The 24,797-nt window shown below is 40.2% G+C and overlaps 1 non-coding gene across 1 annotated transcript; it reads right to left on the bottom strand.

The window, feature by feature from the left end:
- Nucleotides 1-6,074: 6,074 nt before the first annotated feature.
- On the bottom strand, nt 6,075-6,146 carry Trnaa-ugc (transfer RNA alanine (anticodon UGC)). The gene has a single exon. It is a non-coding gene; the product is annotated as a tRNA-Ala (tRNA).
- Between the last annotated feature and the right edge of the window lie 18,651 nt (nt 6,147-24,797).

Here is a 24,797-nt window from a genome sequence, read left to right as displayed (position 1 = left end):
CTGACTGCGCATATCATTCATGGAGTAGCAACTATAAATATGTGGCTGCCACATTGTGCTACTTTGTGAAGAACCAGAATCAATGATATGTGCACAATCAATCAAGTGAATGAAAGACTGGAAGTGGTCATAAGCATTCTCACTGTGCGTGCATCCTTCAGAGGCTCTCATTAACGGTACAATAACGGCATTGGCCACGTTCTTGCAGTTAGGTTGGAAGAGGAAAGGTATGTTAGTACCAACCTTTGTTTTTTGAAACTTAGCGCTTACCGGATGTCTCCACTAAAGGTTGCAAGAAGTAGTGCTTGCTAGTAGGGAAGGTATGTTTAGTGGGTCACGATTCACTATGATAAGTAATAAGACCATTTGTTTTATAATTCCGATCAGACTGTAGCAATCAGAATCGATCACCCACGTCAGGTGGTCGCTTAAAATCCGTATATCCGTTTATTGTTCCTCGAATAACTTTGGTAAATACAGTTAATTATGTAACACTAATTAACATAGTCAGTGGCTGTTGAGATGAAAATGCTGTGAAACTGGCAACACGGACTAAATAAAACATAACCGTGAAGAATAACATAATTTGTTGATTGGAGGTGCATCTTTGGAAAGCGGGGAATAAGATACCAAAACGTATGTATATAATTGTTTTTAGATTAAGATTAATTGTAATAAAATAAACTGAATTCCAGCATTGAAGCTGCATAACATAAAAGCTGCTATCAATTATCGGTGTATCACCCCAAAGGTAACATTCCTTCGCAACAGTGGCAAAAGCTATTATCATAAGTGTAGATCTAAAGTTACAGTCCCCGGAGTAGTTTGGTTAATCTGGAATATCTCAAAAGTATCTTGGAATGCCTCAGGAAATGCCAGGGGAATTACAGTTTACAGTTGTATGTGTAATGTTACATTCCATTACAAGAATAACTACAGTTACTGTCAAGAGATATACTTCAAGACAGTTTAAACGACCCCAAATGTCCCAAAGGTTTATAATAATATCTAGTAGACTTCAACGTTACTCAGTATATCAGTTACGACTGATTTTACGAGTGTAGACCTGAAGTTCAGAAACTCTAAGGTAGTTTGGCAAATCTGGAATATCTCTACAGTGTCTCTATATGATATACCAGTTTTTAGGAGCTTCACGAATATCAGCAGATTATGCAATCTTATTATTTATGGCAAAAACACATAACATTATTCTTGGACTTAACTATAGGACAGTTTGGAAAACCTAGAACATCCCAAAATATAAAACACCTTCTGATGTTTTTGACGAAGGTTAAATGAATACATATGAACGTAACTCATATTCAAATTAAGCTTTAAGAACAACTAGTATATCATTTATTTTGTTTCTCAAACTTTATGGTGTTCATGATGTTCTAGGTTGTCAATTAAGTCTCAAATGCAAATATTCCCATGTTTCCTCAATTTGCAACAACTTTGCCGAAGACAGTGTTCTGTTTAAATAAATGTGTGAATTTATATAGTCGTTTTTTGTGGGTCCTACGGTTCCAAAGGATTAAGTCTAATTTAATCGAGAGGATGTTATGCTTTTGTTGTGGGAAGCAGAACCGATATTCCATTATTTTGTTACTTTCCCTAGAAATCATTACAAAATATACACAGAAAAAAATATGTAATTAAAATTCAGCTACAAATCATGCACATAGCATGCACATGCTAGAGTTAGTGCATGTTTACATAAGATATCATGTAAAATTACATTACTTTCTTGTAAATTTCCGCCATCCATCGTGTAAACCATCATGTCCAACCGGTTACATGACTCTTAGTGAAAATTTACACTAGCTGAATTTTAATTATATTTTTTTCTGTGTAACCCACAAAAACTACTGTTCTCAGTTCCATATAGTGTTTTAGCAAACCATCCAACTAATCCAACACTAAAACATTTTCATTTTTTGGCGTCACCTCGCTTTATCAGCCGGCTCGTGCAGTCAGTGTTCATTGAACTTGTGTTTTCTTTTATCAGTTCACCATTCACCGGCTCGGCTCGTTCGGCTATGTGTGACCGTAACCTTGACTGAGTTACATTTCGTCGCCCCGATTGTGTTGTAGAAAATGGGGGAGTTGATAACAAAAACACAAAACGAGAGCCTATGTCCATCACCCGTCGTCGGCTTACGTAAGGTGGTGGGTGGGGGTGGTGACTTCGAAAAAGTGACCAAATTTGAACCGAGCAATGACTTTTTCTCGCTGCCACTGAGTATGAGGAATCAGTCAAATAGATTGTAACAAATTTTCCTGTAAGCGACAGTTCAAGATTTGTCGTAGTACACGGAGACAAATTTCGTTCGTTTGAAACAAAAATATTCATGTTTATTCGGTAGACTGATAAAATATTTAAAATTAAAATATTAATTTTTAAAACTAACTCAATTAAATATTGATTTCTACAATACCCATTGAAGAGCCCCCCGTTCCGCCGTCGAGAACATAAACAAAACAAACAAGTTCCAGCTGCAGCACCAAACAAGATTTCCTCTTGCAAAAAAAGTCAAGTTTCACCAAAAGTTTCCACGAAATCCCATTGATTTCGGGAGCGTTTGTTATCTACATGATGTTGGCATTGAAAGTGCCACGCGGGAAGTGGGTTTTCCTAGAGAAGGAAATGTCTTTGTAAATTTAATTGGAAAACAAATATTTCCGTAGGGCCGACCTGCCACAAAAAACAAAAAAAAAACACATTTGTTTCTAACATAACCTGTCAGAAGATGCCTGTTTGTTTCAAAAATGGATTGAATTTGCTTCAAATGTGACGTTCGATTTGCTCCAGACAGTTTTATTTTTGTTGCCAGAACAAATTGACAATTTATTTGAGTTTACCTGAAATATTTTCGATATTACCATGCTTTTTTCTGCGTGTATGGGAGGATGGTGGGCACCACGATTAGGGTAATATTCAGCACATTGTCACCATATAGTTCAGTGGTCATCAAACTGCAGCCCTCAAGTAGGTTTAGTGCGGCCCTCGAACTGATTATGAAATAAATTAGAATTTGGATCACTGGTAGGTTTTATGATGACAATCAGAAAACAAGTCTTATCTTAAAATTGGCTGAATGACTATCAACTACTAAACTACTGTATGATTCGTGAAGATTTTTTCAACAGAAGTTTGAATAAACTACAAAACTTTCCTGAGTCAGTATAGTCAACTCTGAATGAATAAGGCCTCTAAAGTTCGACGGCCAATGACTTTTCTAAAATACTGAGTTTTGCTTACTTTTTCTTCTTCTTCTTCTCCCTCTTCTTCTTCTTCTTCTTCTTCTTCAGGGGCTATGTATTAGACACAAGATTTCTGACAGAAATGGTGGCGCTGTAAGCGTTCAATAATCAAACCCTTTGGTATTATTGTAGGTGACTATATGCCAAACAACTTTGTCAAAGAACGCAAAGCGATCTAACGTCTGTGAAAAAAGTTATAGCATAGGTAAAGTGAGGCGAACCATTATTGTTGTTTTTCCAGTACATGTAAAGGAATAATATTAATAATGAAATCTCAATACTTTCTGAATCAATACTTTCTGAATCAATTCTTGTTAGATGTTTTTTTAAACAATTCATGAAACAAATTCAGGAGGAACACAATTTCCAAAGAAATTCCTAGAGGAATTTCAAAAAGTTTTTCGAGATGATTTCCTAAAAAAATCCCTGAAATACTCTAGCAATTCTAGCAAGATTTTTTAAAATAACATTTTGTGAAATTTATTAAGAAAACCCAAGAAAATCTGGAAAATTTAGATTCGGAATTTTCCTTTCTTATAACCCTCTTGTTAGGGGCGCAACTTCTTGGTAAGAGTGAAACCTTTTGACAGCAGCTCACTGTTTCTGCAGCTTCAAAACTGCAAGGAATCCAATTCACCGATATTACAATGGAATTAGCATAATCTTACATTTTAGTAACACTATAAATCTCCCAACATGCGACTCTCCTAAACTTAATCCTTAATTCATAAAGGTATCAATGGAATATACCGACTATAACTTGGCACTTAGCAAGCAAACATCCTCAACTATTCACTTCTGGGTTCTATTGCATTTATTAAATATCAATCATGTTGCAAAGAACGTGAGAGACCGTCAAACATTGATCTGTGCGCAATGCAGAACTCGGGACTCACTAAGCACTGAAGGAAATCGTTACACTATTTCCAACAACCCTCTAATACCCAATCCCGCCTTTAGACGGGGTATAGTTTGAGCATTTTTGTTATTTTTGTGTCGTGGAAAATCATTTTTTTATATTTTTGGCAAATATTTAGGACTGTTCTGTATATCTCAAAATGGTTTTTGGTGTATTTTAAAGCGTATTTACATTTTTTTTAAATCATTGAAAAAATGATGTTTAAGTCACCTTTTAGAAATCATTGTTTATTTTGTATTGATTCGCTACAATTAACATATTTTAAATTTTTCCCAAATCATACTATCCTTGTTTAATAGTTTAAGGGAATCGAATACACTCTAAAATTATTTTCCATAAAATTACACGGAGAATAAAATATTCTGTGAAAAAAATTTAAAATAATAATATTTCAACAATAATCATAAAATCTCAAAATGTTTTCATCTCAAAAAATCCGTACCCCAAATTGGCTACCAGGAAAAATATAAAAGTGTGGGGATGTTCAAAAATAAAAATTAGAAAAATCAAAAACTGAAATTCACAAAATCGAGAATTGAAAAGAATCATCTTCCAAAACATGTTTAAATCGATTTTAGATGACGAAAAATGATATTTAGATCAAAATAAAAAAATTGGGTATTAGAGGGATAAAAAGGCATTTTTAGATTCTTGAAAAGCTGATGAACATTTTCGATCAGGTGAAATTCAGGTGATACCTGAATCATTCCTCTAACTACGCATGGAAACCAAATTGCACAGTGATGTTATGTAGTCCGTCAGATGTGTGTCTCTGAATTCAGTATGCACATAGAAAATTTGATTTCAAGGCTTTTTACCTTGAACCGAATAAAAAAATATACTTGATTTCAACTCGATAGCATCATAAAATTAAATTTTGCCATTACTTTACTCCACCGGCCCTCATAACACCAGGTGCTAGTGGTCAAGTCCCTCTCTCCCTGATAGCCAAACACACATTTATCCCTGATATCATCGTCGTCAACAAGTCATCGACACAGCTCAGCACCACTCTGGCTACAGAGACCCTGTAGCCATCAGCCAGGTGCACTAACCTATGTAGCCATCGAACGTATACGCACGCACGCGTCTGGATCTGCCTCTCTCCCTCGCTGCATCGGACCGCGGCCGGCTGGGTGCATCGCGAGTGAGCCGAACCAAAGCAGTAGGTACTACAGTCATTTGCATAAAATGGTATCAATTTGAGGTCATCTTGAAGCTTTTGATACTTGTATAAGCGAACTTTTCTTCAAATGCTTAAGAATTATTGTCACAGAAATCATTAAAAATAATTTTACTATAAATCAACATATAACACTATTAAAAACGCAACTATGAATTGACATAGTGAGTTTAACGTAGTAATAACGTAGTTGATTTGTATTTCAAGAAGCAAAACTCCTAAAGTTTATTAAATTACTATCTTTCAACTTTCATAAATACTGAAACAATGAAGTTCTATGACATTGTTGTCTGTAGCCATATTTATTCTGGTTTTAATTTACATTTATCAATTGTGAAACTTTTTGTTTTTTTTAGTTAATTTGTCAAATACTGATTTCATTTTATTTCGTTTTGCATTTTAGTTTTCTATTCTTACATCACCTCAGTAACCAGGTTATACTTTGCTTAGCTGTTTCCTTTATTCTGAAAACCACTGTACTTACTATATATCTTACTAACGTTGATCAATGTACAGGAGAAAGAAGAATCCCGTGCTGTTCGGGTGCGACAGCAGCGAAACGAGTCAAGGTCAGTTTCGATAAGCGTGCGTTGCTCTCAATGCTTCCCCGTATTCGCTCGGTTGGTGTTTAGTCGGTGTGTAAATTAAAGGGGAATGAACCGCCACCAGTTAATTTAGTGTCCTCCTCTTCTGTGCAGGCAAAATAATTGGAGATACCGGGGATCGAACCCGGGGCCTTTCACATGCAAAGCGAACGCTCTACCACTGAGCTATATCCCCTTGTGTTGGTGAGGGGGAGATGCACTGAAGTGGTAACTGTAAATTAAATGAGTTTTCAACACCTTGGCCATTGGCATTTGCAGAAAATTTTCGCATTATGTAGGTATTAGGAAAAACTGTAAATTTTGAGATAGGACAAATTTTGAGTATATTTTACCTTTGAATAGCTGATTTAGGAAATGAAACATCTAGGGTATGTGTGCCATCAGTAATCTCACGCCCCCATATTCATCCTATTCGAAAACAAGCAATTACGGCACCGATTGATTCCGTTCTTTTTGTTTTCATGGGTGCTCACTTCTAACAAAAAATACAAAAAAATAAGAAACAAAACAAACAGCGCTTCAATCCTTTGTTTTTCGTAGGATGAAAATGGGAGCCACATGCTCAGTAAGGGAACCAATACTCTACTTGATTCATACAGTTCCAAATTCAATAAAGAGTTTCAACTATTCCGACAGTTCTCATAGCCCGACATTGTTAGCATACCCAGCCGGACGGAGATAAGACACGCAATGCCGTCGTAAGTAGCAAACGCACTATCAATATAATTGCTCCACTTTTGCCGTGTTGCTTTCAAGGAGAACGCTCAAAGTGACAAACTCAACAAATTACCATATACGCCCAAACGTACAAACGTACGGCACGGCACGCAACGAACGGCACAGCCCAAACTAATTAACTCATTTTCCTATGCAAACGTATGGATTGTACAACCAACCCAGGCCACTCAATGCCACACGATGCGATGCGACGATTCGACGGTTGACGATAGACCAAACACAACACAATTCGGTTATCACCTTTTTATTTCGTTTCTGTAGAGGCGTGAGGGAGTCGTTTGTTGGCAAAGTAGTTAGAGGGAGGAATTGGTGTAAAATGCTCCAGTGGGGCTGACATTTGGCTCCTGATTTCGAATTATGGGCCTTAGAAAGGTTGCCCTTAATATTTCATGTACTGGTCATGCTTTTCTAATGACACTAGTACATATTTATCTGGAATTCTTCAAAAGATTATAGAACATATTCTGTACAGTACAGTTTACAGGTTTATTTTTTGGAAATATTACAGATTGGTAAAACAATTTGAAATTACAAGAAAATTTATCAATATCAAAATTTTCTGTCCAAAAAGCTGAGTAGAAAATTGATGCTTTCTTTTCTACATTTCTGATTAAACATTGTACACATTTTGAGTCTAATTTTTAGAATATCTGGTACAGATGAAAAAGGTTTTTGAATCTTTAGTTAAGGTAAAAATGTGACAACACTGGACACTAGTGATGCCAAATATGAACTTAAATGTATCAATGTTCGTGGTATCTGATATAAGGTAAACACGAAGGGGAGTTTGAAAACATTTTGAAATTCGTGGAGACATTTAGAAAACGTCTGAGATGCGTGCAGCGAAACTATAAAAAATGGTATTGGTACCACCTAGCAAGAGATATCTGTTGCATTTTCAGTAAAAAACAACGATCAATTAAAGTGACTCTCAAGAATGCTTTTTTCTGACAAAAATTCCGTTTTAAATCTTCTACTTCCAATATATCTACTACGCCAACATACCTTGAACATTTGGAAACTTTCTTTGGGATGGGCCTTTCGCCCCGCAGCTCCCATGTACATACCTAGTAGAGTGGAGTTGTCATCATTATCGTTTCTGGTTTCACTTTCCAACATCTTGCAAGTGGTGGTATTCAGGGCAGCTACATAGTGCGATACTGGTGATGACAGTCGTCACTGTAAAACTGTGGAAGAAATGAAATATTGTTACTTTACCTATTTGTAAATACTCAATGCAAAGCCTATGTTTGTCACAAAAGATTTGAGCTTCTAGCCAAAATTTGTGTAATCAATGTCCTCTTTATGTTCACTTAAGGTTGAAGAATTCGTCATTGATATAATCGTCATCATTGAAAATGCAAAAGCAGTTTTCTCGTTCAAAACTGAAATTTTCGCAGTGAAAATGTATTCAATGTGTTGCCGGTGGAGAACAGAGTACAGTGAATACATTTTCGATGCAAACGGTTCAGTTTTGAGCGAGAAAACTGCTTTCGCATTTTCAATGATGACGATTATATCAATGACGAATCCTTCAACCTTAAATAACGAATTTTCGATAGAAGGCTCGGAGCCGGAGGGTCAAAAGTTACATATGGGTCATTCCGTGCTGAGTGACCTACCGCGTGCAATTACGAATTTGAACCAAATTTGCCTGAAATATTAGACGTGCAATTTGAAATGGTGTGATTTGATGAGATTGCTTTGGTCACGATTTTATTCTCTTGCATATATGAAGACTTTGACTATTTCTTCATTTTTATCTTACCCAACGTTTACCAGGCTTTAAAAAAGCCACAATTTGATGTATCGCTATCATTTGTTTTGTTCACTTTCATAACTCCACTATTTGATGTGCCGCATGCATGCGTTTGGTTCAATTCCACGTTTGATCATTTTCGGCAGATACCTGGAACCGATTCCAAGACACTACTGGTTGTCCCATATATTGTCTGTGGTTATTTTCTTGTCAACTGATTATAATCAGGTACCTTAAAAGCCGCGAATTGTTGTGTTCCATGGAGATCATCCATTAAGTATGTCACGCTGAAATTGGGTATTTTATATATCTCAAGATCCTGATTACTTAGAAAGATGATGTCTTCGACATTGTTGTTTGATGGATAAAGGATGGATGTACTTATCCCGTGACATTGACAACCTTAAGATTGAGTATATTGAAATACGACGGTCAGATATTGAATATTTTACTAAGCGCTTTAACTTCATGTAAAATTAATCAATCAAGTGCAAATTTAATCAAATTATAATCAACTAGTTGTGTAATTTTCAAATTTGAAAACTTTCGGAAGTATAAAAATTTACAGCTCGTTGATTTTTTTTTTCTAGATGAATAATAACACGTTCATGCTTTTGCAAATTAACAACTAGCGTCTTCTGGTGGCAGAAGCACGAATCAAATGGTCAATCAACTGAAAGCCCTTGATCTACCAACTAACCTTGCCAAAGATATCATTTTCCCAGGTAATCAGACTCGGAGATATATCTATATAAATAAAAATGGAATGGTGTTTGTATGTCACGAATAGGCTCGGGAACGGGCCAACGGATCTACACCATTCTTTCAGTGTTTTATTCATGCAGGGCTCCGACGTGTTCGTACGAAAAAATAATTGGGAAAATCGACCGGGAACGTACCGAAAACGAAAAAGCTTGAAATTCCATTTTGCTGGGCATTTTTCTACAGAGCTGCATGTCAAAAAACCCAGTAGGCAGGCAGAACAACGTTTGCCGGGACAGCTAGTAAGATATAAAATTTGCATACTCATTAGCACCACTTACTGGCGAAATATTGATTTCAACGACCCATCAACCAAATGCACTTAACCTATTTGACAACTTTTCCGAAACCACCATCTCTCTTCTAGTAACCAGGATCCTGAGAACTATTGCATATACATTTTTTATGTTCACTAGCGTCATCAGGTGGTGAAAATACGATTCAAACGGACAACTATCTGTAAGTTTTCGATCTTTCAGAAGGTCGGCACGAGATGTAACTTTTCCTTCATTTGGTCTTTGATCTACCAAACAACTTTGCCGAAGACACCATCTTTCTGAGTAAAGTAGAGCTTCGTGGCCGTTCGGTTAGCGTTACCAAGCTTGTAACCGCATCATGCTATCCACTGGTGCATGTACTGTATGTCGTGTCCATGGTCTAGTGTTAAGTTCTGTTCAGTCTGTACAGCCTCTGACTGAAGACGGTTTCCCGTGCCTTTTTAATCGGGATCTTGAGCTACTTGAGATTAAAAATTTATATGCTCACTAGCACCTCATAGTGGTGGCATTTGAAATCAAACTGTCACTCATCTATAAGCCCTTGATATACCAATCATCTTTGCCGAAGACACTATCTTTCTAAGTAATAAGGGTCCAGAGATACATAATATATAATATTTACGTGCTCACTAGCGCCGCTAAGTGATGAAATTTCAAATTAAACCGCGAATCATCCGTAAGTACTTGACCTACCAAACAACTTTGTCGAAGACACCATCTTTCTAAGTTATCAGGTTCCCGAGATACATAGGATATAAAGTTTATTTGCTCACTAGCGCCGCCTAGTGGTGGAATTTCCAATTAAACGGCCAATAATCTGTAAGCCGTTTACCTACCAAACAACTTTGCCGAAGACACCATCTTTCTAAGACATCAGGTTCCTGAGATATATGATATAACATGAAATTGCTCACTAGCGCCGCCTAGTGGTAAAATTTCAAATTAAACTGCGAATCATCCGTAAGTCCTTGACCTACCAAACAACTTTGTCAAAGACACCATCTTTCTAAGTAATCAGGATCCCGAGATACATAGGATATAAAGTTTATTTGCTCACTAGCGCCGCCTAGTGGTGGAATTTCCAATTAAACGGCCAATAATCTGTAAGCCGTTGACTTACCAAACAACTTTGCCGAAGACACCATCTTTCTAAGACATCAGGATCCTGAGATATAAGATATAACATGATATTGCTCACTAGCGCCGCCTAGTGGACGTATTACGAATCAATTTTGTCAGCATCAAGTAGCCTATGAAATTTACAACAACTTTGCCAAAGGCAGTCCTCCTCTAAACAATCAGGATCCTTAGATATTTCAGAATGTATGGGTGTTGTACAAAGTACAACGCGCAACTGCTCGCGTTACAAAAATTGGCGCGAGTACTGAAAGGTTAAGGGGGGGCAATGGGTGCAAGTGCCCCGGGCCTCCCGGCTAAGGGGGCCCCAAAGAATTCCGAAGTATTATATACTTTGCATTCTATAACGAATCATATAAAATGCACTTTGAGGGACGTTTATATAATATACAGTTTTCAAGGGTATCCAGACTATTTTTGGATGTTAAATCTGGATTTTATTTGAGAATAATTTGAATTCCAAAATTTCATAATTTTGTACAGTATTCAACAGTTAGGTAATACCCATCTGCATCAGTTCGCCGAAGACAGATGTTTAGGTGATTTCTGGAGATGTTTGAGAAGCTGGGCAAGTTTTAGAAACCCAATGTCCAAACGCATCTCAAAACAGCGGTTGTAGTTTACATATTTTGAGCTTTTCTAAAGTTTTTGAGTTTTATTTCTAAATCCATGAGCCCTATATTTGTTCTATCTCAATCTTAAAATGTAAGTCGAGCTTTGTAATCCTAAGTAAAGCTGCTCCATATTTTATTATTCTAGGTTTCAACGCAAAGGAGTGCGATTTCGGAGGCAATGTGGAATTGCCGCTTTTTTCATTCGGTCGGCCGCGTCGACGTCGTCGTCGATTTTATTGTGCTTATCTTCGTACGGGACAGTTTAGTGTGATTTCGGAGGCAATGTGGAATTGCCGCTTTTTTCATTCGGCCGGCCGCGTCGTCGTCGTCGATTTTATTGTGCTCATCTCGCCGGTCGAGAAGAAATCCGGGCGCCGACAAGTGAGTCGCGTTCAGTGTATTTCTGTGTGGAATAGACTAAAGGTTTCTGCTCCCTAGTGGAGTGGAGACGCGCGATAGAATTTTATATTTGGCTAGTTTTTGCGTCGAAAAGTGGTCGGTTGTTAACGGCGGTTTGTGTATACTGATCCATTGTCAAATCATATCACCAACCATAGGTGACTCCCGGACTGACAATGTACCTTACCCTACTAACAAAAATTCCTTCCTGAGGCAAACGTGGAGATGCAGCGATTCGCGGTCTTTTTAACAACGTTTGTCTTACTATCATTCCCTCCCTTCCTCGATGACCGTAAGGACGTGGCCGGCGCCGTTATTGACCTTATTAAAGTTGAGAGCTCTCGAACTGTGTACATTGAGAATAGTAAGCTAGTCCCAAGCCCTATTCATTGGTTCCCTGTGCAATTTCAATTGCTCTGGTCAATCACGGAGTAGCAACTACGAATTGTGCGGTCATCTATGCTCATGCTCATGCTCATGCTCTAGGTTTCAACGCAAAGGTCTAAAAGTTGCATAAATTATATAAACTTGGAAAATGGATCAAAACATATCGACACCAACATTTCAAAAGGGCGTAACTGCTTTTGGAATCATCACCTTCTTTTAAAGCTGTGGATCATGTGTTATGATTTCCATGTTTTTCACAACAAGTACCAGATGGAAAAACTCTCCTCTTTCCGACAACCACGGTGGTTTGAGTATAAGGGAGGCAGTACAACCTACAGCTTTGAAAGAAGGTATTACTTCCAAATGCAGTTACGCCCTTTTGAAATGTTGGTGCCGATATGTACTGCCTCCTGAACAAAAGCCATTTGCGCTGAAAATCTGAAGTTTTTTTTTAGCATTTTATCCATTTTAGCCATATCGTACACGTTTTAGGGCATTACAAGTTTCTGTTTCGGCCTGAATATATCAAACAGCATAAAAAAACAAATGATGGAACGAAACAATTGGGTGATGTTATTTTCTTACTAACTTGCCGAAAAACAGTAAAAAAAATAAAAAAAATGCGAAAACATACAAAAAAGTCTGAGAATAAAATTCGAAAAAAATAAGGTATATTTTTTTAAATTTTGGTTTTGGGGCCCACTTTATAGGGTTTACCCCGGGCCCCCCGAAGTCTAAATCTGGCACTGTGCATGATTTTCGTTTACTTCTATATTTTACCATTTCCGGCGGGACACTTGTGACCTGTTCCTCAACTCTACCGGTTCTCCCAAATGTGCGTCTGAGACTTTTTGCTGACAAACAGTTAATTAGATTATTGAAAAAGCCGCGATTTTGTGTGTCGCATGCATAGGTTCGGTTTACTTTTATATTTTACCACTAATGACGAGACACCCAAAATTGGTACCCGGACAGGAACTGTTGTCCCAAATTTGGTCTAAGACTATTTTCTTGCTAACCGTCTAACAGGTTATCGAAAAAGCCGCTGTTTGATATGTCGCATGCTAGGGTTTGGTTTACTATTATATTTGGACACTTCCGGTGGGACATCCGGAACCGGTTCCGGAACACTACCGGTTCAGATATGGTCGAAGACTAGTTTCTTGCTAACATTTTATTGGGTTATCAAAAAGCCGCGCTCTGATGTGTCGTATGCATGGGTTTGGTTCACTTTTATATAAGGCTATTTCCGGCGAGACACCCGGAACCGGTTCCGGAATACAACTGGTGGTCTTCAATGTGCTCTGCGCCTACTTCCTTAATAACAGGCCATCAGGTTATTGGAAAAGCCGTGATTTGATGTGTCGCATGCATGGGTTTGGTTCACTTTTATATTTCGCCACTTCCGTCGGGACACCCCGGAACCGGTTCCGGAACACTACAAGTTCAGTTATGTTCTGCTACTGTTTTCCTGCTAACCGTTCATCAGGTTATCGGAAATTCCGCTGTTTGATGTGTCGCATGCATGGGTTTGGTTCTCTTTTATATTTGGCCACTTCCGGCGGGACATCTGGAACCGGTTCCGAAACACTACCGGTTTAGATATGGTCTGATACTATTTTCCTGCTAACCGTTCATCAGCTTACCGAAAATACCGCTATTTGATGAGTCGCATGAATAAGTTAGGTTCAATTTTATATTTGGCCACTTCTGGTGGGACACCCAGAACCGGTTGCGGAACACTACCAGTGCAGATATGGACTGATACTGTTTTCCTGCTAGTCGTTCATCGGGTTATCGAAAACGCTGCTGTTTTATGTGTCGCATGCATGGGTTTGGTTCTCTTATATATTTGGCCACATCCGGCGGGACATCCGGAACCGGTTCCGGAACACTACTGGTTCTGATATGGTCGGAGACTATTTTCCTGCTTGCCGTTCATTTCATTTCATTTCATTTATTTAGTTAACATCAAATTCATGATAATACTGAATCAACAATTTGCCGTCATAATACATACTCGGTTTGTAGCTCTCCAACGTCGGTCACGCCCAACACTCGCCAGATCACGCTCCACCTGGTCCGCCCATCGTGCTCTCTGCGCTCCACGCCTTCTTGTACCAACCGGATGGTTAGCAAACACCAACTTCGCAGGGTTGTTGTCCGGCATTCTTGCAACATGCCCTGCCCATCGTATCCTACCGGCTTTGGCCACCTTCTGGATGCTGGGTTCGCCGTAAAGTGCAGCGAGCTCGTGGTTCATCCTTCTCCGCCACACACCGTTCTTCTGCACGCCACCGAAGATCGTCCTTAGCACCCGTCGCTCGAAAACTCCGAGTGCTTGCAGGTCCTCCTCGAGCATCGTCCATGTCTCGTGTCCGTAGAGAACCACAGGTCTTATTAACGTCTTGTACATGGTACATTTGGTGCGGGGGTGAATCTTTTGTGACCGCAGTTTCTTCTGGAGCCCATAGTAGGCACGACTTCCACTGATGATGCGCCTTCGTATTTCATGGCTCACGTTATTGTCAGCCGTTAGCAAGGAACCGGGGTAGACGAATTCTTCTACCACCTCGAAAGTATCCCCGTCTATCGTAACATTGCTGCCAAGGCTTGTCCTGTCTCGCTCAGTCCCACCTACTAGCATGTACTTTGTCTTAGCTGCATTCACCACCAGTCCGACCTTTGCTGCTTCGCGTTTCAGGCGGGTGTACAGTTCTGCCACCGTTCCAAATGTTCTAGCAATAATATCCATGTCATCCGTAAAACAGACAAATTGGCTGGATTTGGTGAAGATCGTGCCCCGGTTGTTGAGCCGGCTCGTCGCATAACACCTTCCAGGGCGATGTTGAATAGTAGGCAGGAAAGTCCATCACCTTGTCGTAGTCCCCGTCGAGATTCAAATGAACTGGATAGTTCTCCCGAAATCCTTACGCTGTTCTGCACACCGTCCATCGTTGCTCTTATCAGTCTAGTCAGCTTCCCGGGAAAGCTGTTCTCGTCCATAATTTTCCATAGCTCTGTGCGGTCGATACTTTCGTATGCCGCTTTGACGTCGATGAACAGGTGATGCGTTGGGACCTGGTATTCACGGCATTTCTGGAGGATTTGCCGTTCGGTGAAGATCTGATCCGTTGTCGACCGGCCGTCGATGAAACTGGCTTGGTAACTTCTCACTAACTCATTTACTTTAGGTGAAAGACGACGGAAGATGATCTGGGATGGCACTTTGTAGGCGGCATTCAAAATGGTGATCGCTCGAAAGTTCTCACACATTAACTTGTCGCCTTTCTTGTGCATGGGACAGATTATCCCTTCCTTCCACTCCTCCGGTAGCTGTTCAGTTGCCCAGATCTTGACTACTAACTGATGCAGACTGGTGGCCAATTTTTCCGGGCCCATCTTGATGAGTTCTGCTGCGGTACCGTCCTTACCAGCCGCTTTGTTGTTTTTGAGCTGGTGGATGGCATCCTTAACTTCCCTCAGCGTGGGAGTTGGTTCGTTCCCGTCCTCTGCTGCACGGCTTGCGGCACGTAGCCTTTGCGGGATGCGTTGAGCTTCTGGTAGAACTTGCGTGTTTCCTGTGAACGGCACAGCAGTTCCATTTCCTCGCTCTCCGCTTCTTCCAGGCGGCGCTTTTTCTCCCGGAAGAGACGGGTCTGCTGCTTCCGCTTCTGTCTGTATCGCTCCACATTCTGTCGGGTTCCATGCTGCAGCATTACCGCCCACGCTGCATCCTTCTCCTTCACAACCGCTCTGCACTCCTCGTCGAACCAATCGTTTCGTTGACTCCGTTCTATGTACCCGATAGTGCTTTCGGTTGCGTTGTTGATGGCTGCTTTGACTGTACTCCAGCAGTCCTCTAGAGGGGCCACATCGAGCACACCCTCGTCCGGCAACGCTGCCTCGAGATTCTGTGCGTATGCGGTGGCGACATCTGGTTGCTTCAGTCGCTCTAGATCGTACCGGGACGGCCGCCGATAATGTACGTTGTTAACCTTCACATACCCGAGCCTCGACAACTCATTTTCAAAATGCTGGCATTTCGTCAATTTTCATTCGATTTTTTTAAAGTCGCCCTCAATCGATCATAAATTGGTGAAAGTTTATTACACTCACATGGCCATGTAATATCATGAACCATTCCGGAAATGTTCCGGATTGCACTGTGGTCAGGAGGTGTCTGTTTTGCTAAATGACTAAAAGTGATTATTTCGTGTGTTATAGTGTTTGAGAGGCCCCTGTGGAACCTGTTTCAGGTGCTCCGGAGCGGGCATATCAGTTGCTACATACTTCAGTTATTTTTTTCTGCCCCATTCTTTCGAAATCATTAAGTTTGATACGTCGCACAGCTTGTTTTAGTTGCATTCCAAAAATGTCCCTTATGTCACCCCCGTGGAACCTATGCTAGATGTTCCGGGGCGGCCATATTAGTTGATACAGACTTCAGGGTATCGTTTCTGATTCAGTCATTCGAAATCATGAAGTTTGATATGTCGCACGACATGATTTGGATAAAAACCAGAAGTGTCCCCAATGAGGCCCCCGCGGAACCTGTCACGGTGATCCAGATGGGTCAACTTATTCAAATCTGATTATCGCAGTTATGTTTTATTTTTCGCAATGAAAATTTCGCTGAAAATCGATGGTTCAAACACAATAACATACGAAATAATCATTTTTAGCCATTTCTGTACCCTTCCTGACCCCAGTACAATCTGGAATATCTCCGGAATGGTTCCGGATATTGCATGGCCACTTGGGTGTAATAAACTTTTTTTTTTTGAGTGACCCTCCGCTCTCCCCCACACCAAAAAGCTCAAATTGAGCTGCATCAATTTATGATCGATTGAGGGCGACTTCAAAAAAATCGGATGAAAATTGTCGAAATGCCAGCATTTTGAAAATGAGATGTTGGGGGTCGGGTATGTGAAGGTTAATAACGGAGAGTTTTGGGCGCAGTTTAACCATCACCAGGTAGTGATCAGAGTCGATATTAGCGCAAGTCCCTTTTCGTCACTGTGGTCGTCGCCATTGGTATCGGTTCGCATTCTTCTCTTGTTGATTTTCCTGTGCTAGTCTTTTTTACGGCTGGCTCGCAGGGCCTGACACCAACTCACTAACCCAGGGAGCTGGGCTTACCTTCTCGGAAGCTACGGGTTCTGCATTGGCATTTCCTCCAACTACAGTGCTGAATAGCTAGGCTCGAGCGCCAGTCTTCGCCGGGGGTGGTGTGCCTACCGTTCATCAGGTTATTAAAAATGCCGTGGTTTGATGTGTTGTATGCATGGGTTTGTTGCATTTTTATGTCTGGACCAAGGTCTGGACCCTCCCAGGGGTACCGGTCCGGAACACCTAAATGGCCATAACTCCAGAACGGCTGGACCGATCCGAACCATTTTCAATAGGAAACAACGGGACTATATGGCGCGTCGAATGAATTGGTTCATTGATTTACTGCCAAAAAGTGATGTGAGTTTTTTGTACACACACATACACACATACGCACACACACATACTCCACCTCAATTCGTCGAGCTGACTGTTTGTTTGTTTGTTTGTTTATTTACCAGTAGCGTAAAGGTAAACCTTTTTTGATTGCTACCTGCGGTTCAATCGGGTGATACACAATAAAAACTTATCAATTACATGACCTATTGATATTACCGACTGGATTGGTATATGTGACTCGACCCTCCGGACATTCTATCAAAAAGTCATTTTCGGAGTGAACTTATAGCCTTTCCATTTTCGGTGTATATGGCCCTTGGTATGAACTTCATAACTACAGGCTATAACCCAATTATATTCTGGCAAATCAACTCAAGATGTTTGAAGACCATGGAACAAATTTTAGCAAAATTGAACTAATGAAATTCGAGATGCTAGGCTCGAAGGTTGAGCTTTTCGTATAGAAAAACAGCCTTTGATTACTAACTTCTGTGCCCTGCTCTTAAAAATGAAATCAAAAAATGTTTTTGAAATAAATATGAAGTATCAAAATAAAGTTCAAAAATACTGAAGGTGCTCTTTTGTATAAAATTATAAAATCAATATAAATGTTTATAAATTCTTCAAACCCGCTTATTAACAATGACCGACAAAGACAATCATTCATTCAGTAATTACAAGTGTAAGAAAACCAACAAGATCATAGAGCAATAAACAACCATCACGAACGAGTGGTTCCTACTCTGGTATGTTGTCCAAAGTATTGCTTTCGAATGTGCATCGCAAAAAAAAACGGTTTATTATGATGTACGTATTATTTTTCAATCAGAACTTTGAACACGCTGTGCCTGCTGCATTAAGCATATGGATCTTATAGTGCCTATGCACAACAAACGCTGCTACGTTTGTTGTTAAAATCCCGCCACGAATGAGATGCGTCATTATCTCCAGCTTTTTCACTACGCAGCAAAGCAGCGTTTCTGTTCGATAGCCGATGTAAACGAAAGTAAACTAGACGCAAATGCGATGCAGAGGTGAATTCAGAGGCGTTTCAAGTTATGTTAGGACGGTTTTATGGGGCTTCTCAGGCTTTTTGATGAGTGGTTCACTGACTCTCAGGTGAGTTTCACAAGAATTTCAGGGGGTTTCAGAGACGTTGTGGTTCTAAATGAGAATAAAATACGAGCGGATTCTTCGCCACGTGCCTCTGGAGCCGGCCTTCTGATGGCGAAGGCATTTTGTATACCGATTTATTGTTCTTATTTTGGAAGTAGGAACTAGTAGTGATAAGAATACAGGTTATATGACATGCTGTACAATCAGAGGGCATTCATTGAGCTTAACAGGCACTCAGATAATTACCGAGAGAAGTTCTGCTAAAAAATAGAAAGAGCTACTAGATAAAGTACTAAAGAAACTCATGGAGGTACTCAATGAAACTCCTGTTAGATATATCAGAGGAACTCCTAAAGAGATTTCAGTAGGTTAAATAGTCGCAGATCTTTCCGTAAATTCGTCGGGTGTTTCTCCTGGAGCTCCATCCGTAGTTTTTGTGGGTATATTTTTCCTTCAGGAATTCTATACAAAGTTCATTAAGTAATTCCTCCCAAATATTCTCTGGGAATTTCTCCCGAAGCTCTTTCCTCAGCTCTTTTCTTGACTGGTTCCGAAATTCCTCCGGGAATTTTTCCAGGAGTCCTTCCGTATTTCTTCAGATGATTCCTTCCAGAGATCTCTATAACACAAATACAGAATGTCGTTGTTCTTTTGTAATGTCTTTCCTGAGAATCTTTTCTTCCGGAGTTTTACTAGTGGTTGCTACCAGAATTTGTATGGTTGGCCTTTGGAGGTTCATAGGCCATAAGGGATTTTCTTCCGGAGTGCTTCCAGGAATTCTTTCCTAAGTTCATTTTAAAACTATGTGTGAGTTCCTCCGGGAGTTGAATATCTGGAATTTTTGACATTCAGTCCAACAAATTGCGTTAACCCTCTAATACCCAACCCCGCCTTTAGACGGGGTATAGTTTAAGCATTTTTGTAATTTTTGTTTCGTGGAAAATCAAAATTTTTATATTTTTGGCTGATATTCAGGACTGTTTTGTATATCTCAAAATGGTTTTTGGTGTATTTTAAAGCGTATTTACATTTTTTTTAATCATTGAAAAATTGATGTTTTAGTCACCTTCTAGAAGTCATTGTTTATTTTATATTGAATCGCTACAATTAACATGTTTTAAATTTTTCCCAAATCATTCTATCCTAGTTCTATAGTTTAAGGGAATTGAATACGCTCTAAAATTATTTTCCTTTAAATTACACGGAAAATAAAATGTCCTATGGAAAAAATTTAAAATAATAATATTTCAACAATTATCATAAAATCTCAAAATGTTTTTATCTCAAAAAATCCGTACCCCAAATAGGTTTCCAGGAAAAATATAAAACTGTAGGGATGTTCAAAAATAAAAATTAGAAAAATCAAAAACTGAAATTCACGAAATCGAGAATTAAAAAGAATCATCTTCCAAAACATGTTTAAATCGATTTTAGATGACGAAAAATTATATTTAGATCAAAATCAAAAATTTGGGTATTAGAGGGTTAAATAGTCTTTTATCATCGCCGACGTTGCGGTTCGGCAATTAAACCATCTTCAGGGTTCGATACGAAAATCAATAGGTCACATAAATTATGCAAATTTTTAAACAGTCGGGTTGTAGAGGGTCACGCCGTCTGGTACACTTTTCAGCCATTTGATCCGGTTCTGTTTTGGAATTCCCTGGTTGGTGTATTATATGCTATCAGCTAGCCGATACAGATTATTACCTTCCTTCCAAAGATTTTTCAGATTATCCTTCTGAAGCACTTCCGGTAATTTCCATCTAACATTCTCTAAAATTTATATTCGGAATTTTTCCAGGAGTCACTTCTGCGATCCTACTGGCATTTCTTTGAATATTTTCAGGAGTTTCTACGGGACTCCTGTGCAAAATTTCTTCTGAAGTATTTCAGAATATATTTTCGGAGTTCCATCGGAGCTTCCTTGGAATTCTAGTGATTCTCTTAAAATTTCTCCAAAAAATGTTTCCGGTGATCATCAAAACTCAAGCCAGCGTTCTTCTAGAAATTTCTGCCAGAGTTACTATAGGGTTGCTTCTAAGATTCTTCAAGGAATACCTTCCGGAGTTTCACCGTGAATTTGATCGAAAGCAACTATAATAGTTCTATGCAGAGTACCTTCGAGATTCCTTTTCGGAGTTCTTCCAAAATTCCTTCCGGTATTTCTGTGGATGTACCCACTAGAATTCTTCCAAGAATTCATGAGCTTTTCTGTGATTTTTCCGGAAATTTCTATAAGAACTCGTTACAGAGTTGTTTTTGGAGTTTCTCTAGCAACTCTTTTTTTAGGATCCACTGACAACACCATGTATCACTACTTTGGATTTTTCGCCTGGAGTTTCAGATCCTGTAGAGAATTTTTTTGAAACTTGTGGCAAAACGTTTTCGGATTTTGGAACGATCTAATGAAATTTGAAACAATCCAAGTAAAACTCCAGAAAAAATTTCAGGTAGAAATGTTGGAGGAGTCATAGATGGAATTCTCAGAAACATTTGAGAAAGCACTCCTGGAGAAATCGTTTAGGATATTCTTGGAAAAATTTCAGGTGGATATCCTGGTCAAATCCCTGGACGAACCCAGGAGGGATACAAGGTTTAACTATTGGAGAAATCTTTGGCGAGGCTCCTAAAATCCACCTGGAAAGGCGTGAAGGCCTGGCGAAGTCTCTGGTAAAACTCCAGATGCAAATCCAAGTATCGTCAGTAGAAATGCTGGAAGAATCATTCGTGGAACATTCTGAAAAATTCCATGTGGAACTGGTGAAGAAAGTATGGATGAAGCTCCTGGAGAAATCCAAGATTGAACTTCTGGTGAAAATCCTAATGAAATCAGAGATGCAAATTCAGGAGAAATCCTAGATAGAGATCCTGGAGAGTAATTTTTGATCACCTCCTGGAGAAATTCCAGATGGAACTCCTCGAGTTAACCTATGTGGAAACCATAATGAAAAAAATCCAGATAGAAGTTATGTAAAAATTCCCAGGAAAACTCTTGAAACTCCAGATTGAACTCTCGGAGGAATTCCAGGTGGAGCTCCTGAAAAAAAAAACAGTAGAATTTTCTGTAAATTTCCCAGCTGGAAATTCTGAGAAAATCTCAAAAGGAACTACAGAATGAACCGCGGTTGGAACTTCTGTTGGAAACCTTGGTGAATCAGCTGAGAATATCTCTGGTGGAACTCCTGGAAGAATTACATACCTCCGGGAATAATCTTTATATTGAAAGGTGATTACTCTACTTTCAAACAGTGAGTAGTTGACGTATCAGGGATTTGGAATTAGAAACAAGTACTGGTGAAAGCCTGCGGAATTTGATCTAGTTTTGGAGTTGAACTGTTAAATTATTATTATTAGCTTTATTTACGAGGCTTTCAGCCCTAGGCTGGTTCGCCTCGGTTGAACTGTTAAAAACATGGACCAATATGAAGAATCACCGTTGAAAACGACCGTATGAGGTACATACGCATGATTGCTGAGTTAGCACCTATGAATATCGATTCGGTTGTCAACTAAAGTTCTTGAATGAAACTATTTTCAAGATAGTATTTCATTTTTATCCTTGTATCATATAATTTTTCGGTACATCTACCAAATGTTATGTGTTTGCGAGTCGTAGTGACTTATGAGGCCATCGTTTGATGGACCCATGTTGGCACAGTTATGTCTTACTACCGCGGACGAAGGGTAACTTCCGGTTTGCAGCTCACAGCGTTCGAATTCATCAGAGCCGCAGCACGGATTGTGGTGGAGGAGGCGTCCGCCGTCGTCGTCACGCTGAACTGAGTTCCTCTATAGCTTAAGTGTTGTTATTGTTTACATTTTCGATCGAACAAAACAAAGCCTCAGACGCGCTGCTGGCGTTCGTAGCGTTCGTCTTCGATGGCGATGATGTTGATGATGATGGTGACGATGTGGTGCGATGCGGGAAGAACTCACGACGACGGTGGTGACTAACTAACTGATGATGGTATACGCGAATGTCATGGCCGGTTCTCGCGCGATTGCATGTAGCTATACAACGTGCACCGAAACAACCCGAATAAAACGTGGCTCAACTACAGCCAGCCAACAACGCCAAAACGAGCGAGCTGGTGGTAGATGTTAGCTTAATCTGATTCATGTGTTTTTGTCTGCCGTTGTTCGGAAACCCCCTTCGATTTATTGTCAACGTCCCGGCTCAAGGGCGTCGTTTGTCTTTCTTCTACATACCACTAGTCCTTTCCAGCGAATTTTCATGAAGCGTATAGTACTGTAGTAGCTTGATGTTCAGTTAGCAGCACATAGAGAATAGCTTGTGGTGCTATTCACCTGACATGTATCGGAGACATTGTGTCCAACGGCCGCCAACGAAAGGTCGTTCGTTGTCCCAATTTCTCATGGGGAGGCAAGGTTACTCACTCTCGGATGGGTAAAGTTGTTGTATCGTTCCCGCTATAGAAACGGTCCGGGCATCATCGTCATCAAGCCATCCTCGACAAGGCACCCCCCACAAGCACTGCCACCATACACAGTAGCGAACGCCATCGTGCTGGTCAAGGCAACCAGTAGCCGGATTTAAATTCCTTTCCTTTCGATCCCACCGCGTGCTCAGCCCAGCAGTGGTCTTCGAAGTCATACACGAATGGCACACAGTAACAACAACAACAACGGATTGTGCACAGCCAGCCCAGCTGTGTGAAGTGAGCGAGGAAAAAAATCATCAAGTGAACAACCAGCTCGACGCAACAAACTCCGAAAGACAAGCCCGAGCTTGCAGCTGAACACTGGACAGTTGTGTGGAAAGGGACCTACCGAAAGCGGGAGGGGCACTGGGTGTCGGAGAAAGACGACTCAGCAGAAACATAATTACGTAAAGGCAGACGCGATAGACTGAATGAATGGGGCGAGAAATGGGGGTTAGCTATGAGCCGCACGGAATGAGCCTTCTCCTGCTGCAGTTGCTGCTTAGGAGATCCCACTTGGTTGCTGCGGTGCTGATGGGTGGCTGGCTGGGCGTGCAGGTTGAATGGGAAATTGCTCGAAAGCTTATTACTTTCAGTTTTTCTTGCTCTTCTACGGTAGGTCGAATTATGGATTTCTCTGGGTTGGTTATAGTTGGCATTGAAGGAACAATCCAAAAATTTCGTTTAGAATGGCTCTATGTTACATTGGGGGAGATAATGATGGAATTGTCAAGTCGTACATTGCCGTTTTGCACTTGATTGTGCCACGCACGACTCACAAGGCAAACATGATTCGATGCTGCCGTGGATACTACAACGTCTTTCATCATGGAAGCTTTAGAAGAAGCTCTCCGGACTGTAAAGACCTCAAGAGGAATCCCTTGGGAAAACTCTGATCTGGCGAAGCTTAGGAAACAATGTAGAAAGAGTTGGAACAGACGACGTTTGGCTGGTTCAGAGGCTTTCAGGTCGACTCGCAAGGTCTACAAGAAAGCTCTCCGGTATGATGAACGATCCAGTTGGAAAAACCTTTGTACAAATGCTTCCAGTTTGAGTAAAGCCAGCCGGTTAAACAAAATCCTTGCGAAATCTAAAGATTTCCGAGTGAGCGAACTTCGTTTGCTAAATGGCGATCTGAGTTCCTTTGCTGAGGAAATTCTGGAATGCTTATTCAGCACACACTTCCCCGGATGTATGGATATTACACTTTCGGATGAACCTGATGTCTTTTTTTTGTAGTTACGATTCCCAAGCTTCGGCGCAGAGTATTGTAACTACATAATCGATTGAGTGGACACTAAATAACATTGCTCCTTTCAAATTCCCTGGGACAGATGGGACTTATTTTGTTTCCGAATGGATTTGATTATTTCAAACATGTTTCGAAAAAAAACAACTTGTTTGCAGTTTTGCTACAGGGTATATTCCCAAATCTTGGCGGGATATTACAGTTGTGTTTATTCCGAAAGTGAGTCGTGCGTCGTATGAAGTAAAGAGTTTCAGACCTATCAGTTGGACATCTTTTCTTCTGAAATGCTTAGAACGCATTGTGGATCATCACATCCGTGATGTTCATCTGGCCAACGTGTCTCTTCATGTGAACCAACATGCAGGCATCAAATTATTGACTCACTCACGCGAGTAACGATCTATCACACAGTGATATTATCCGGATAAAGCAGCCTGCGATATTTTCCTTGCACCCATAGACGATTGAAAAGGCGCTCACTCCGGTTCCTT

This window comes from Aedes albopictus, chromosome 3, assembly GCF_035046485.1.
Source record: "Aedes albopictus strain Foshan chromosome 3, AalbF5, whole genome shotgun sequence".
In the NCBI taxonomy this organism is placed as follows: Eukaryota; Metazoa; Arthropoda; class Insecta; order Diptera; family Culicidae; genus Aedes; species Aedes albopictus.
This window is presented reverse-complemented; position numbering and strand designations above follow the sequence as displayed.